The sequence below is a fragment of the Mustela nivalis genome (assembly GCF_964662115.1).
Source record: "Mustela nivalis genome assembly, chromosome: 2".
Taxonomy (NCBI): Eukaryota; Metazoa; Chordata; class Mammalia; order Carnivora; family Mustelidae; genus Mustela; species Mustela nivalis.
In genome coordinates, this window is record NC_139021.1 from 33,826,077 (window position 1) to 33,839,559 (window position 13,483).

The 13,483-nt window shown below is 45.5% G+C and overlaps 1 long non-coding RNA gene across 1 annotated transcript; it reads right to left on the minus strand.

Annotated features, from left to right (window-relative positions):
- Positions 1-83: 83 nt before the first annotated feature.
- LOC309858974 lies at positions 84-6,571 on the minus strand. The gene is made up of 3 exons (XR_014308468.1): positions 5,466-6,571; positions 3,956-4,118; positions 84-544 (listed from the first exon to the last, which is right to left on the minus strand). It is a non-coding gene; the product is annotated as an uncharacterized lncRNA (long non-coding RNA).
- Positions 6,572-13,483: the final 6,912 nt, after the last annotated feature.

Below are 13,483 nucleotides of genomic sequence, written 5' to 3' on the forward strand. Positions count from 1 at the left end.
TTTGGCTAATCATAAGGATTATAAATAATTTGTTAATTAGAATTAAGTGTCCACTTCTGTGAAGACGTTTGAGGGATGGAAAAGGTCAGGCTGAATTCGGGGATCCTGCTGAGGTCGGTTGAAGTCTAGTTTCTAGTTCAATGCATGTATGTTCCTTGGGACAGGCAGTCACCCTAAGCCCTGGCTTCCCAGCTTCTGAACTTTCCATTTTCCAAAACACAGATTTGTGTGAGTCACACCCTCGTGTGCCTTTCTGCTGTGTCTGCGGCCTGGCTGTTTCCATTCTACCCACGGCCATCCCCACCCCTCCTGCTCTAATAGCGGCTGTTAAGGCCTTGCTCAAGTCGTCTCTCTGCTTCCATCTGGATTCCTCCCCACCCCCAACGCTGCAGAAATTGCGGTCTGGAGGGTTACCAGTGACATTCTTCTTGCCACATCCAGGGTTCAGCCTTATCTTCCTGGACCTTGCTCTATCAATCATCACTCTCTCCATGTCTCCAGGCACCTTTCTTTCAGTCTATAAATATTCTCCAAGCTCCGGCAGCTTAAAAAAATAAATAAAAAATTAATAACCTTGGCCTCGTGTCGCTCTGTGGCAACCGCCACATTTCTGGAATTCCAGCTTCTTCGTGGTCAAGAGTTTCAATTCTGGAAACTTCAGCTCCCATGTCTGCCATTGGTAACTGTAGGACCTTTTGCCTCACCTTCCTGTGCCTCAGTTTCCTCCTCTGTAAAAGAAGGCTACAATTCCCATCCACCTGTCAGGTTGTTGTGAGAATTAATGCATCAATGCAGAGCCTCGTTATACAGAAGGTGATCAACGTTAACTATGATCTGAGTCCCCCATTCTCCCTTTCATTCTTCAGTGTACCAGAACCTGGCTCAGGATTCACCACTCCTGAGACACTTCTCGGAAAAGGTCACCCGTGACCTACTACTTGTTAGTCAATGGCCCTCTGTTGCATTTGACATTACTGGTTATTTCCTCCTTCCTGAAACTCTCTATTCCCTCATCTCTTGCCATATCCTGCCGCGTACCCATGTCATCATGCCCTAGTTAAACTGAGTGTGTGCACGCACGCATGCGTCCATACACGCACACACCCATGTGCACACACGCTCACCTTCAAACCTTTGCTCTTGTGAAACTATACCACCGCCATCAGCGCCCAACCCCTCACCCTCCAGAGTTTCTTTCCCTCATGCCTTCCTCAGGTTAACTTCCACCGATCCTTCAAGATTCCTCTCAGACCTTGCTTCCCCTGGAATCCCTCCTTAACACTCTTTTCCCACCAAAGCTGGGTTGGGCGTCCTTTCCTGGTGCTCATGTATCACTCGTGCACTTCTCATGCTGTGTTATCATTCTGTCTCCCCAAATGACTGTGAGCTACCTGGCAAAACTAACAGAATCATTTCAGATTCCTCTCTTAGTTTCTAGCACTTGATAGGGTGTGAGATACATAGTAGGAACCCAGTCAATGTCCATGGAATTAAGTAATCAACTAATTAGTACCAACCTCCATCTATATCCCCTAAGTCTTAGGTATTAGATGCAGAATGACACGACTTGCCAGGAGTCAAGGGTTTAGAAGAAGTCAGTGGCAAGGAAAAGAACAGGCTGGGAGCTCCTGGCTGGCTTTGCTGGTAGAGCATGCAACTCTTGATCTTGGGGTTGTAGGTTCAAGTCCCATGTTGGGTGTAGAGATTACTTAAAAATAAAGTCTTTTAAAATAAAAAAAGAATTTTTAAAAAATGCATAAGGGGCATCTGAGTGGCTCAATTGGTTAAGCATCTGCCTTTGGCTCAGGTCATGATTCTGGAGTCCCAGGATCAAGCCCAACATCAGGCTCCTTGCTCAGAGGGGAGTCTGCTTCTCCCTCCGCCTCCCCCTCCCCCTCCTCATGCACTCTCTTTCTCTCTCTCATTCTCTCTCAAATGAATAAATAAAATCTTAAAAAAAGAAAAGGCATAAGGTTTGACCACGTGTGGTAAGAAAGTTGGCAGAGATGGGCAGTTTGGCAGGACGGAGGAGGCTATCAGGTAGATAAATTCTCAACATGGAGAGGCAGCATGCTTTGGAAAGCTGACTTCCCCTTCCTTTAAGCTCTCAGGTTCTCACAGAAAATCACTAGCTGAAAAGAATGCAGAAGACAGGTAAAGAAAAGGATATTCCCTTTCTTGCTTGCTTCTTTCCAAAAGAGCACACTTAAAATGATAATGCTTGAAAACTTCTGGGTACATGCTATTTGTTTCTTCCAGATACATGCTATTTGTTTTAAAGGATAGAAAGAAAGAAAGGCAAGAAAGAAAAATTTGTTTTCAAAAACTTAGGAGAAATTCAGAACATTCTTGGCAAGCTGATATACATTCCCACAGGCACAGTTTATTATCTGCTTGTGGGCATCTCCTTTGCAAGCCGGCTATTACACCATCAAGCACAGAACCCAAAGAATGTCTGGATATTTAGTAACTTTGTTACCAGTGATTTTCCTCCGACATGAAGGCAGATTCACCAGGAATGAAGAGAAATTCACCATTCCTAAAACTAGTCATCAGCTAGAGGCATTGGGCATTAATGCTAACAATTAAGCTTGTGAAAATCAAAACTTCGTCTTTTTAACAGTGCATTCACACGGCTCAGAATTCAAAAGATGCAAAGGAGTGTACAATACAAAATTTTTCTTCTCATCTGTCCTTTCAGAGATCTGTTTAGACAAAAGGACATATAAACATGTACATTTTCTCCCTGCTGTCTGCTTTTTGCTATATCCAACTATACACTGGTTCTCGAACCTTACTTTTTTCACCTAACAATGAGTACATGAAGGAACTTTCTTATTTGATTGGTTACATGCTATAGATACCCCATGATTTATTTAACCATTTCCCTGCTCACAGGCATATAGTTTGCTTCTAATATTTTGATGCTCAAATAATGTTGTAATAAATAATCTTTACATCCATCATTTTGCACATGTACCCAGGTATCAGTCGCTTAAATTCCTAGAAGTGGATTAGCTAAGCCATGGGGAATGTTCATGTGTAATTTCCTTAGCTCTTGCCAATGTTCTCTCCAGGGAGGTGATTGTACTATTTCGCCCTCCCGCCTGCCTTCTTAGATCTCCAACGACAGTGTTAGCTGACTTTCTAGGCTTTGCCAATCTGGAAGGTGATGAATAACATCTCCATATACCTCTAGCTTGTATTTTTCTTAATTTGAGTATGGCTATACTTTTTCTTCCCTCCTCCTCCTCCTCCTACTCCTCCTCCTCCTACTCCTCCTCCTCCTACTCCTCCTCCTCCTCCTCCTTCTTCTCCTTTTATTTCTCAGGGCTATGCATATTTGCCCCTCTTGTTATAAAACAACCACCACAACCACCATAATAATAATAGCTAACACTTATGGAGTGTCTTACCATCTGCCTAGTACATTACAGGCATCTCATTTACATCTCTCAACAGTTCTGTTGTTGTTTTTTTTTCTTTTAAAGATTTTATTTATTTATTTAATGGTGAGAGAGCACACAAGCAGGGGGAGCAGCAGAGAGAGAGTGAGAAGTAGGCTCTCTGTTGAGCAGGGAGCCCCAACGTGGGACTCGATCCCAGGACCCCAGGGATCATGACCTGAGCCAAAGGCAGATGCTTAATCGACTGAGCCACCCAGGGGCCCCAAGAGTTCTGTTGTAGGTATCATTACTATTGCTGATTCACAAATGCGGAAACTGAGGTATAGGGAGTGGAAGTAACTTGCTCAGGGTCTCAGAGCAATAAACAGCAGTGCCAGGGGTTGGAACCAGGCTTCCTGACCACAGAGTCCATGATCATAGAAATGAGGTGGCTACACACACTGATCAACAACCACACCACAGCAATAGGGGCTGTCAGGCATCAACTCCCAGATTCCCTCCCTGATATTCCACAACAGTAGCTGACTAACGTTCTCTCACGCTCTTACCTCCTTTTGAGGTTATTGTCTTCTCAGGTTCTAGTCTCCTGTCGAGATGTGCTCTTTAGGGACCACACTATCTCAGGGACCCAAAGCTCCCAGAAATGCAGCCACGTGAGAAGAATAATTGAGCATCTGAGTGGACATCAGCTCATGGACAGCAACCGCAGACCTACAGGAAAGAAGAAGTAAAGTTCATTTGTCAAACATTTACTGAACATCTGTTATGCGCCAGGCACTGGGACACAGCAATGAACAAGTCGAACCAGGTTCCTGTTCTCTAAAAATGATATTACATTGGGCAATAAATAAATAAGAAAAACATTGATAGTAATAAGCACGATGCAGAGGGCTAAAACTTGTAGTTTGGTAAAGAGGGGCATCTTCGGGCTGGCAAGGTGGGGAAGGCCTCTCCAAAGGAGGCGGCAGGTACACTGAGAAGTAAATTATGTGGGGAGGAAAGCAGCTACTGTGGTTCAGGGAAGAGCATTGCGGCAGAGGAACAGCCACTGCAAAGGTCCCAAGTCATGAACAGGCTGAGCAGATCTGCTGAAGGGAGAGGCTGGTGTACCTGGAGCCCAGAGAAAGGGAGCAGCGTGGTTCTGCGAGAGATGTGGCCAGAACTTGCCTCAGGGCTCCTAGGAGCGGAAATGAGAACCTGGGGAATTGCTATGCCCAGTGGGAAGCTCTGAAGTCTTAAACTGCTGTGGGGGGATGGGAACATGGGTCTGTGTGTGACCTAATCTGATTTAATTGTTTTGAGAAACAATCCCTTTGGCTGCTAGGAGGACAGCAGATGATAGTGAGGCAAGGGAGCAAACACGGAGACCAGCTGGAGGCTATGGAAGTGGCTTGGACAGGCAGAGACCATGAAGGCTTGGACCAGAGCGGTGCTTCTCAAGCTTTAGGGCTTCAGAATCCTCTGGGGGTCCCTACCCCACTGTTCCTGATTCTGGAGAGGACTCGAGGATTTTTGCATTTCTAACCAGCTCCCAGATGGTCTCCTGACCCTGCTGGTCTGCAAATCACATGGCGAGAGGCATTGACGAGACCCGAGAGGGAAGCAGTGGACAGATTTCGGCATATCTTGGAAGTAGAGTCCGCAGGACTTAGTAATGGATTGCAGGAAAGTGGAGAATCAAGGGTGACTTTGGGGTTTTGGTTAAGCCACAGAGGAAACAATCCCATGGGGGTGTGTCCTGAGAGGGGAGAACGCAAGCAGGAGCAGATAGAAGGGGGGTAGAATCTGGAGTTCTACTGCGGGCATGTGGAAATGTCCGTCATGGGGTAGTGACTTCTGGTGCTGGGGTGAGAGGAGGGGCCTGGGATGTGATTTAAAGTGACAGCACGGGAGGAGGGGGCCCGGGGAGAGTGTGTCCTTGGGGAGGAGGAGCGTAGGGTAGACCCCTGGGCATCCAACATGTCGAGGTTCAGGAAGAACAGGGGAACCCGTGGGCAGGCCACACAGCTGGAAGCAAGGTGCAGGGTGAGAGGCCAGACTGCAAAGGAGAGCACCCACCATCTGGGAAGGGAAAAGAAGAACCAGTGAAAGGGAGGGCAGGATGCTGTGAGACTCTGGAACCGTAACCGCCGCTAGGTTCTTCAAGCATCCTGAGCAACCATCACCTCCAAATGCTTTTCTTCTGGGAAAGTGAGGAAGGTGGAAATTCCAGCGATTACAGCTCCCTCTCCAGCCGGCCTCGAGTCCTGGAGTGGCGGCAGCATTTGAGAGAAAGAAATAGACTGAGTTCTGAGAGTTGGGCCTGGAAAGGAGAGTAGGGCTTCAGAAATGACCATGGATGGCTTCTCAGATGGAAGGCCTATACCATTCTGGAAACTTCTTCACGTTCACTTCGAAGAACAAGCATTCCTGCTCCTCTCTCCAAGGGCAATTAATTCTTCACCTGGTGTTTGTGAGCGCTGGGCTTCTGAGCTGAACCCTGGCTCCACGGAGGTCTCCTCCCTTGTCTGCATTTTTGATGGCTTCCTCTGGCCTGGCTCCTTCCCCTCAGACTACAATAATGCCACTCTAACCTCAAATAAAGCTCTGTTCCTCCACCCTTCCTCCCCTACATACTGCTCTCATTGCTTTTACCCCAAACTTCCTACAATGATGCTCATGCTTCCTTACTTTCTTTCTCGTCTGCACCGCCTGGAATTTGGCTTCTGTCCCTGCCACTGTCTCCAAAGCCACAGCCACCTCCTAACTATCAAATCCAGGGTCTGCTCCTGTAGGTCCTTGGCTCAGCAGTGTCTGTGCTGCATTTCCCACAGGGATCACCCCCTCCTTCTAGAAACTCTTGCCTCTACCATTCCATACAAATGCTTTCTTCTCCCACAGTGTGACCTTGGGGTCCAGGACCCTCTGAGACCCACCACTGGTGGTCTGGTCTCCTTCTCTGCCCTCTCCTGGATGATCTCAGCCATACCCTTGCACAATCACTTGGCCATGAACTGATGGCTGGTGACACTGCCATTCGCAGCTTCCTGTTTGATATTTCCATGTTCCGCATGTCAGAGATATCCAAAGCAAAACCTAGGGCCACAGTTTGCACTTAAGAAACATATATTAAATCCATATTTGATGAATGAACTGGTTTTGTTGTTGTTGTTGTTTCTGGTTCATGCCCATCTTCTACCTGATTAAAGAAAAGGCAATAAGCAATACACAGAACACAAACATCTCTTCCCCTTCTATCTGTGTTAATGGAGTGACCTCACACCCTCCTCTCTCATTGCATCTAATTGGTCACCCAGGCTTGTAGATTCTATCTCCAGAATGTTTCTGGAATCTTACTGCTTTATTCTTTTCTGTTCCTACTCTGCTGTTATTTCCTTTTCTCCAGGTGACCAACGGGAGCCTACCTCGGTGGCTCTCAAAGCTGACTACACATTAGAATCACCTGGAAGATCTTAAAAGACATCCAGGCTCACCTAGGCTAAACCTGGATGTCTGAGGGGTGAAGTGTGAGCACGTGTATTTCTAAAAAGCTCCACAATTGATTACAGTATGCAGTCAGATTTAAGAACCACAGATACTTTCCCTCTCTAGTTATCCAGTATTTCCCTCCAAGAAAATCATATCTCTTCTGTTTTAAATCTTCAGATGACTCCCTATATCTTATAGCAAGATTTTAAACTCAGGACCCAGTTTCAGGGGGTCTGTGAACTCCATTAAATTATACTCAAAACATTTTTTAAAAGATTTATTTAACAGAGATCACAAGTAGGCAGAGAGGTGGGCTGGGGGAGGGGGTAGGGAGGTGGGGGGAGAGGGAGAGCAGATTCCCTGCTGAGCAGAGGGCCCCATACAGGGCTCGATCCCAGGACCCTGAGATCACTACCTGAGCCAAAGGCAGAAGTTTAATCCACTGAGCCACCCAGGCGCCCCTATGCTCAAAATATTGTAGGGAGATGATTCATCCATTCTCAAGGAAGTCTGCTTCAAAAAAAGTAAGGAAATACTGGTAAACTCAACACCTACTATGTGCTAAGCACTTTAACCTGCAGGAGTCATTAATATTCAAAACTAATCCATTAGTATGAGTGTCACCTCCTTTTTACAGATGATGGTTAAGTAACTTCCCCAAGTCAGCAAGCTCTTGGAGTCTGGACTTACACCCAACTAGATCTACTCTTTACCGCGTCCCTGGTTTGCAGGACTAATCCAGACCAGGTAGTTCTCGCAAAAAAGGCCCTCCTCCACCTGCCTAATCACTTGTATCCCTCCTCCCACAGCCATGCTCTGGCCACCCACTTCTCTCCATTTTCTGAAATCACCTAGTCTGAGCCTCTGTCCCCCACACATGCTCTGACCACTCCCTAGAATGTCCTCCTTATGCTTCCCTGCCAAGCAGAATCCTACTTAATTTCAGGACTCAGCAAAAAATGTTCCCTCCAATTCTCTGAATCCTCGTCTCCCCTTCCCTGTTTCCCCAGAAGACCTCGATTACGGCACTTTGAGCATCAGATGATAGAGGGTAGTGTTCTCATCTCTCCCTCGACGGGCAGAATTCCTTGAGAGAGACAACTGTGTCTTGTTCATCTGTAACAACCCAACATTTCATAGCACCCTGGCCCACAGGATGGGCTCAATGAATATTTGTTTAAAAAACAATTATAATTTAATTGTATGAAGACCCAGGTTTGATCCCTAGTATCTCCGCAAAAAAAAGAAAAAAAGAAGGAGAATAGAATAGAATAGAATAGAATAGAATAGAATAGAATTTGAGTGTGCTTTCTACTTATTAGGGAGTACCCGTGTTCTAAAGTAGGAAGAGTAGGGCTTTGTCTTATGAGAATGACGTTTAGGATGTTCTTAGGTTGCCAAGATGTCCCTGCCGATCTCATAGAGTTATTGTTAAGATTGGATGAAATAATTATTTAAAAGCACTTGGCATTGTTAAACACACTAGGAAAAAGAAAGCCTGAGTATGAACTAACTCTCTGCTCACGTCCAGTGGCTAATGGGCCATTATGAATGTCAGGAAATGTAGATTTAACAACCAACAGCTACATGCCTTACAAAAGTGTCTGTCATTGCATTGGCATCTCCTGCTCTGAAGCAAACAATTTCCTCATTGCTGTGGCATTCTGCACAGCTGAAAGAGCCACACCAGGAATGCTCCATTGAATTAATACTTACTTAAAATTGATTTTGTAAAATGTATCTCAAGTGTTCTGAGAGGTTCAGGCAAAGTTGCTTTTTACCAGGGGTGAGCAAACAGAGGCATTGGGGTGCAGTTGGACATACATGGGCCTTTATGAAGCTTTCTGATTTCAATAGTATCCTGTTGAGGGATGCCTCAAATAGAGCACTTGGGAATGAGTAAAACTGGTCTTTTAATGAAAATTATAAAACTGTGGCAAACTCATGAGGTTGGACATATCTTAATTTTGAATGTTCTCACTCAGTTTCCAAGTGGTTTTTTTTTTTTTTAAAGATTTTATTTATTTACTTGACAGAGATCACAAGTAGGCAGAGAGGCAGGCAGAGAGAGAAGAGAAAGCAGGCTCCCTACTGAGCAGAGAGCCCGATGAGGGGCTCGATCCCAGGACCCTGGGATCATGACCCGCGCCAAAGGCAAAGGCTTTAACCTGTTGAGCCACCCAGGCGCCCCTAGTTTCCAAGTGTTTTAAAAAATTAGGCTAGCTTGCCCCACTTGCTAATGAAAGACTGGGTATTTTCATTTGTGGAAAGTGATTTCTAAGCCCAATCCTGAAGTCTGGTAGAAGAGAAAATCATTAAACTGATGATAGCATAATACACCAAGCATCACAGAGTGTGAGGCATTTGGCAAATGCCAAGGAAGAAAGAGAGAGAGGTGGTGGAAGGAAGGAAGAGGGAGGGAGGGAGGAAGAACAGAGGAAGGAAGGAAACTAATAACTGAATGTCTACAAGGACAGAGTGAAAGGAAACATTACTTGCCCCCCCTCCAACAGACAACCATACTGAAAAACTTTTTCACTGGAAGAGGTATAAGCTGTATCATGTGTGCACACCCACACTTGTGTATCCTCGTGTGCACACACACACAAAGTAGGATATTAAAAGAAAGTCTCATACTGTAGAGAAGGATCAGAAAGACCAAACCAATGCCAGACCCTCATTTAATTGTTTCCCGACAACAGTGTGATGAGCGTAATGGTTAAGAGTTCTGGCTTGGAAGTCAAACTGCTGGGTTGAAATCCCACTTCTACTTCTGACTGTGGTAGAGATCACCTTCTGTCCTCCAGTATCCATTCTCCCCCTTTCCCCTGAATTTTAACTGGACCTGTGACCTTCAAGAATAAATACTACATTTCCTAGCCTGCTTTGCTACTAGGCATGGTCATGTGATCACATTCTGGCCAATGGGATCTGAACACAATCGCCAGGTCCAGCCCTTGAAGGGGCCAGCCGGATGATCGCACTTTTCCTTTCTTCCTCTGTAGGAAATACAGCAGAGATGTTCCTCCATCCTTGACAAAGAGGAATCACATAGCCCCTAAGGAAGGCAGAGCGAAATGAAAGAAGTCTGCCACCCCAACAGGGTCGAGCAGGCTTCTCAGCCTTGGACTGCCATGATGAGACTAACATAAGAGAGAATTAAACTTCTATCTTGTCTAAGCCATTGTTACTTTGGGCGTTGTTAGCAGCAGAACTGACATCCTAACAGAGTAACTGATGAAAAACAAGTCGCTTAACCTCTATGGGCCTCCCTTCTCTCATCTGCAAATTGTGGAAAATACAGTTAACAGTAAATACAGCAGCCGTAATAGTATCTTCCTCCTAGGGATAGGGCATGTAAAATGTTGAGACCAATTCCTGGCACCTAGTAAGTACTCATACATGTTAGCTACTAGGAATATCGAGGTTGAGTTATTGAATGGTATTTATATTACATACGTAGCATGACAGTAGTCTCTGGTAGTTCTAAGCTCATGATCTCCTCAGACATCCTCTTCTCACTGGCATTTAAATATCTGTGTAAATTTACTAAACACTCTTACATGGTACTTGGTGGGTGGGTATCAAGTTGTATGCCGTGAGCATCATATAGAGTATTGTTTTGCACATCCTGTATAAATAAATTCCAGAATGTGCCTTTCTTAGTTAAGAAAATCCAGAAGAAGCTTAAAGTTAACCATGAAATATACAGACTTGAGAAAATTCTGGGATGGGCAGCTTTGAAGCCCCACTGAAGCCCGGATTTATGTTTATATTAGGAGGCTGAGAGTTCACAGGGATAAACTCAACATGTTCAACTGATTTCACCTCCTTGGCCTTCCCCAAACTCAGTCCCCCTCCCCTCCTTTATTACCACAAACTTTACACTCTGAAGAGAACTCGGCCCCAAGCATGTGAGGAAAAAAAAAAAAAACCTCTCGGGTCCCTAAGACCTGGGGGCTGAGCTGCTCTTGTGTGTGAAGTGAGGTGGTTCCCCCCTCAAGTGGTGCTCCTCCCAAAGGTACCCAGGTTTGCAACCTGTAAGAACTTTCTGGAAGGAAACAGTAAGACCTAGCGCCTCTTCTTTATTGCGGGGGGAGGGGGGTAGAGGGAGAGGGAGAATCTTAAGCAGGCCCCACACCCAGCACAGAGCCAAAATCAAGAGCCTGACACTTAACTGACTGAGCCACCCAGGTGCCCCCAGCCTCTTCTTTTACTTTCCAAAGTTAATGTGATATTCCTGCTGGATACAGGGTGCAGCCCCAGTTGGCTTAGGCTGAGGTCAGATGTCAGGAAAGAACAGCCAGCAGTGCCCCCGTGAAGGCTCAGGGTCAGAGGAGGGTTCTCTTTTGGAAAGTTAACTATGGGAGCAGTGTCCAGAGCTGATCTTCTCTGGTCTAGCCATGTGACATTACGGGTGGGCCCAGGGAAAATGGCTAATGGTCACTGCGAATGTGGGTCCCCTTGGCTGTGGAGCAGTCATATCCAAGCATAATGCAGGGCTCCTCTCTCGTGAAGCCTGTGTCTTCTACTGTGTTCAGGGGCTCACCTGGACTGCCCGGGGCTGACCAGCAGGCATGCCTCAATGACTACAGAATGTTCAGGAATGGATGGGGCCTCCTGATGAGATAAGGCCTCACCCTGCTGGGTGCCTTTCTGCCTTGGGGCTCTTATATCTTTAGGTGCCACAGAGGAGAAGGAAGGGCTTATCAGTAAGCATAATGATAGCCTAGACTGCATAATGATAGCCTAGACTGACTCCTTAAGATGGAACGGGTTCTCTTGGAATTCCTAAACTTATCCTAAGAAGGAACCTCAAGAAGGCGAAGAAAGAAAAGGAGGAAGGAAGAAATTATCTTCCTGTTTTCTTGGATATGCATTTAAAAAGATCTCTGGAAGGATACATAAGGAACTAGAAACAGTGGTTACCTTTTGAGGGTTGGGGTAGAATTGAGTGGATGGGGAACAGGTGAGACTTCCCTGTCTTCTTATACTTTCTGGATTTTTGGAAGCATCTGGGAAACTGAGTCAAAAAATTAAAATAGAATAAATGAAAAGCAATAAATAAAAACTATGTCTTCAGATAATTTAGGGAGGTTGAGTAGGATGTGAGAAGAGGAAGGAGGGGGAATGTAGCAGTAGCAGTTACAGACCCTGTTCCTAGGCCAGGCTCCACCTCAATATAATGGAAGGCCAAGATGCAAGGAAACGTTGCCTCATTTTGGACCTTCATCTATTAAAACAGTTACAGTTATAGGGCACCTGGGTGGCTCCGTGGGCTGAGCCTCTGCCTCTGCTCAGGTCATGATCTCAGGGGCCTAGGATTGAGCCCCGCATCGGGCTCTCTGCTCAGCGGGGAGCCTGCTTCCTCCCCTCTCTCTGCCTACTTGTGCTATCTCTCTCTCTCTCTCTCTCTCTGTCAAATAAATAAATAAATATTTTTGAAAAATAGTTACAGTTATAATCTTGTCTCAGCTACCTCTGAACTTGCTCTTAGATCTGGGCTTTCTTTGTCTCTCCCCTTCATTACTCTGACAGCCTTCCAACAGGCCTCCTTGTGCCAAACTTCTAATCCCTCGAAGCCATCCACAAAACTTTAAATTTCTTTTTGGAAATGAAAACCTGATTGCACCCCTCCAGGCTCTCTCCATGCTTAAAGTCCTTTGTAGTTGCCCACTGAACGTATGATAACATCTAAATTCCTTCTACATCCTTCCAGGATCTTGCCACACTCCCACTCACCCTGCTCTACCCACACATGGCTGCTGGTGGTTTTCTGAATGGCCCATCCTGTCATGCTCTGTGGCTTTGCATATGCCGTTCCTTCACCCTGAAGTCCCCCTTCATGTTTTGTCACCCTAGAAAGCTCCATTCTTCTGTCAGGATTTGGCTCAAATGCCATCTTCTCTGTGACCCATCATGGCCCCTTTTCTCATCCCCAACCCTGACCCATCACCCCACAACACTCTGGACACGTGCCTATTAACTTTTACTTCATTCTCTTAGCTCTATTTCTATAGTTTCATTAGACTCTCAGCCTCATAAGAGCAGGAGTCATGCCTTAATTCATCTTAAATACTTTTTTATTGTTTAAGTACAGTTTAGGCACAATGTTATACTAGTTTCAGGCGTACAACGTAGTGATCTGACGGTTCTATACATTACTCAATGCTTACTGTGACAAAGTAGTTACCATCTGTCAGTCACCATATAACATTACATATACATTTTAAAGATTTTATTTATTTGCCAGAGAGAGAAAGAGCACAAACAGGCAGGGGGAACAAGAGGCAGAGGGAGAAGCAGACTCCCCACTGAGCAAGGAGCCCGATGTGGGGCTCGATCCTAGGACCCCGGGATCAGGACCTGAGATGAAGGCAGTCGCTCAACTGTCTGAGTCAACCAGGCATCCCACAACATTATATATTTTTAAAAAGATATTAAGTAATCTCTATGCCCAACATGCGGCTCAAATGGACAAGTTTGAGAATCGCATGCTCTCCTGACTGAGCTAGCCAGGTGCCCCCACCATACAATGTCATTACAATATTATTGACTATATTCCCTATGCTGTACTTTTCTATTTATCTTTATACTTCCAATACACA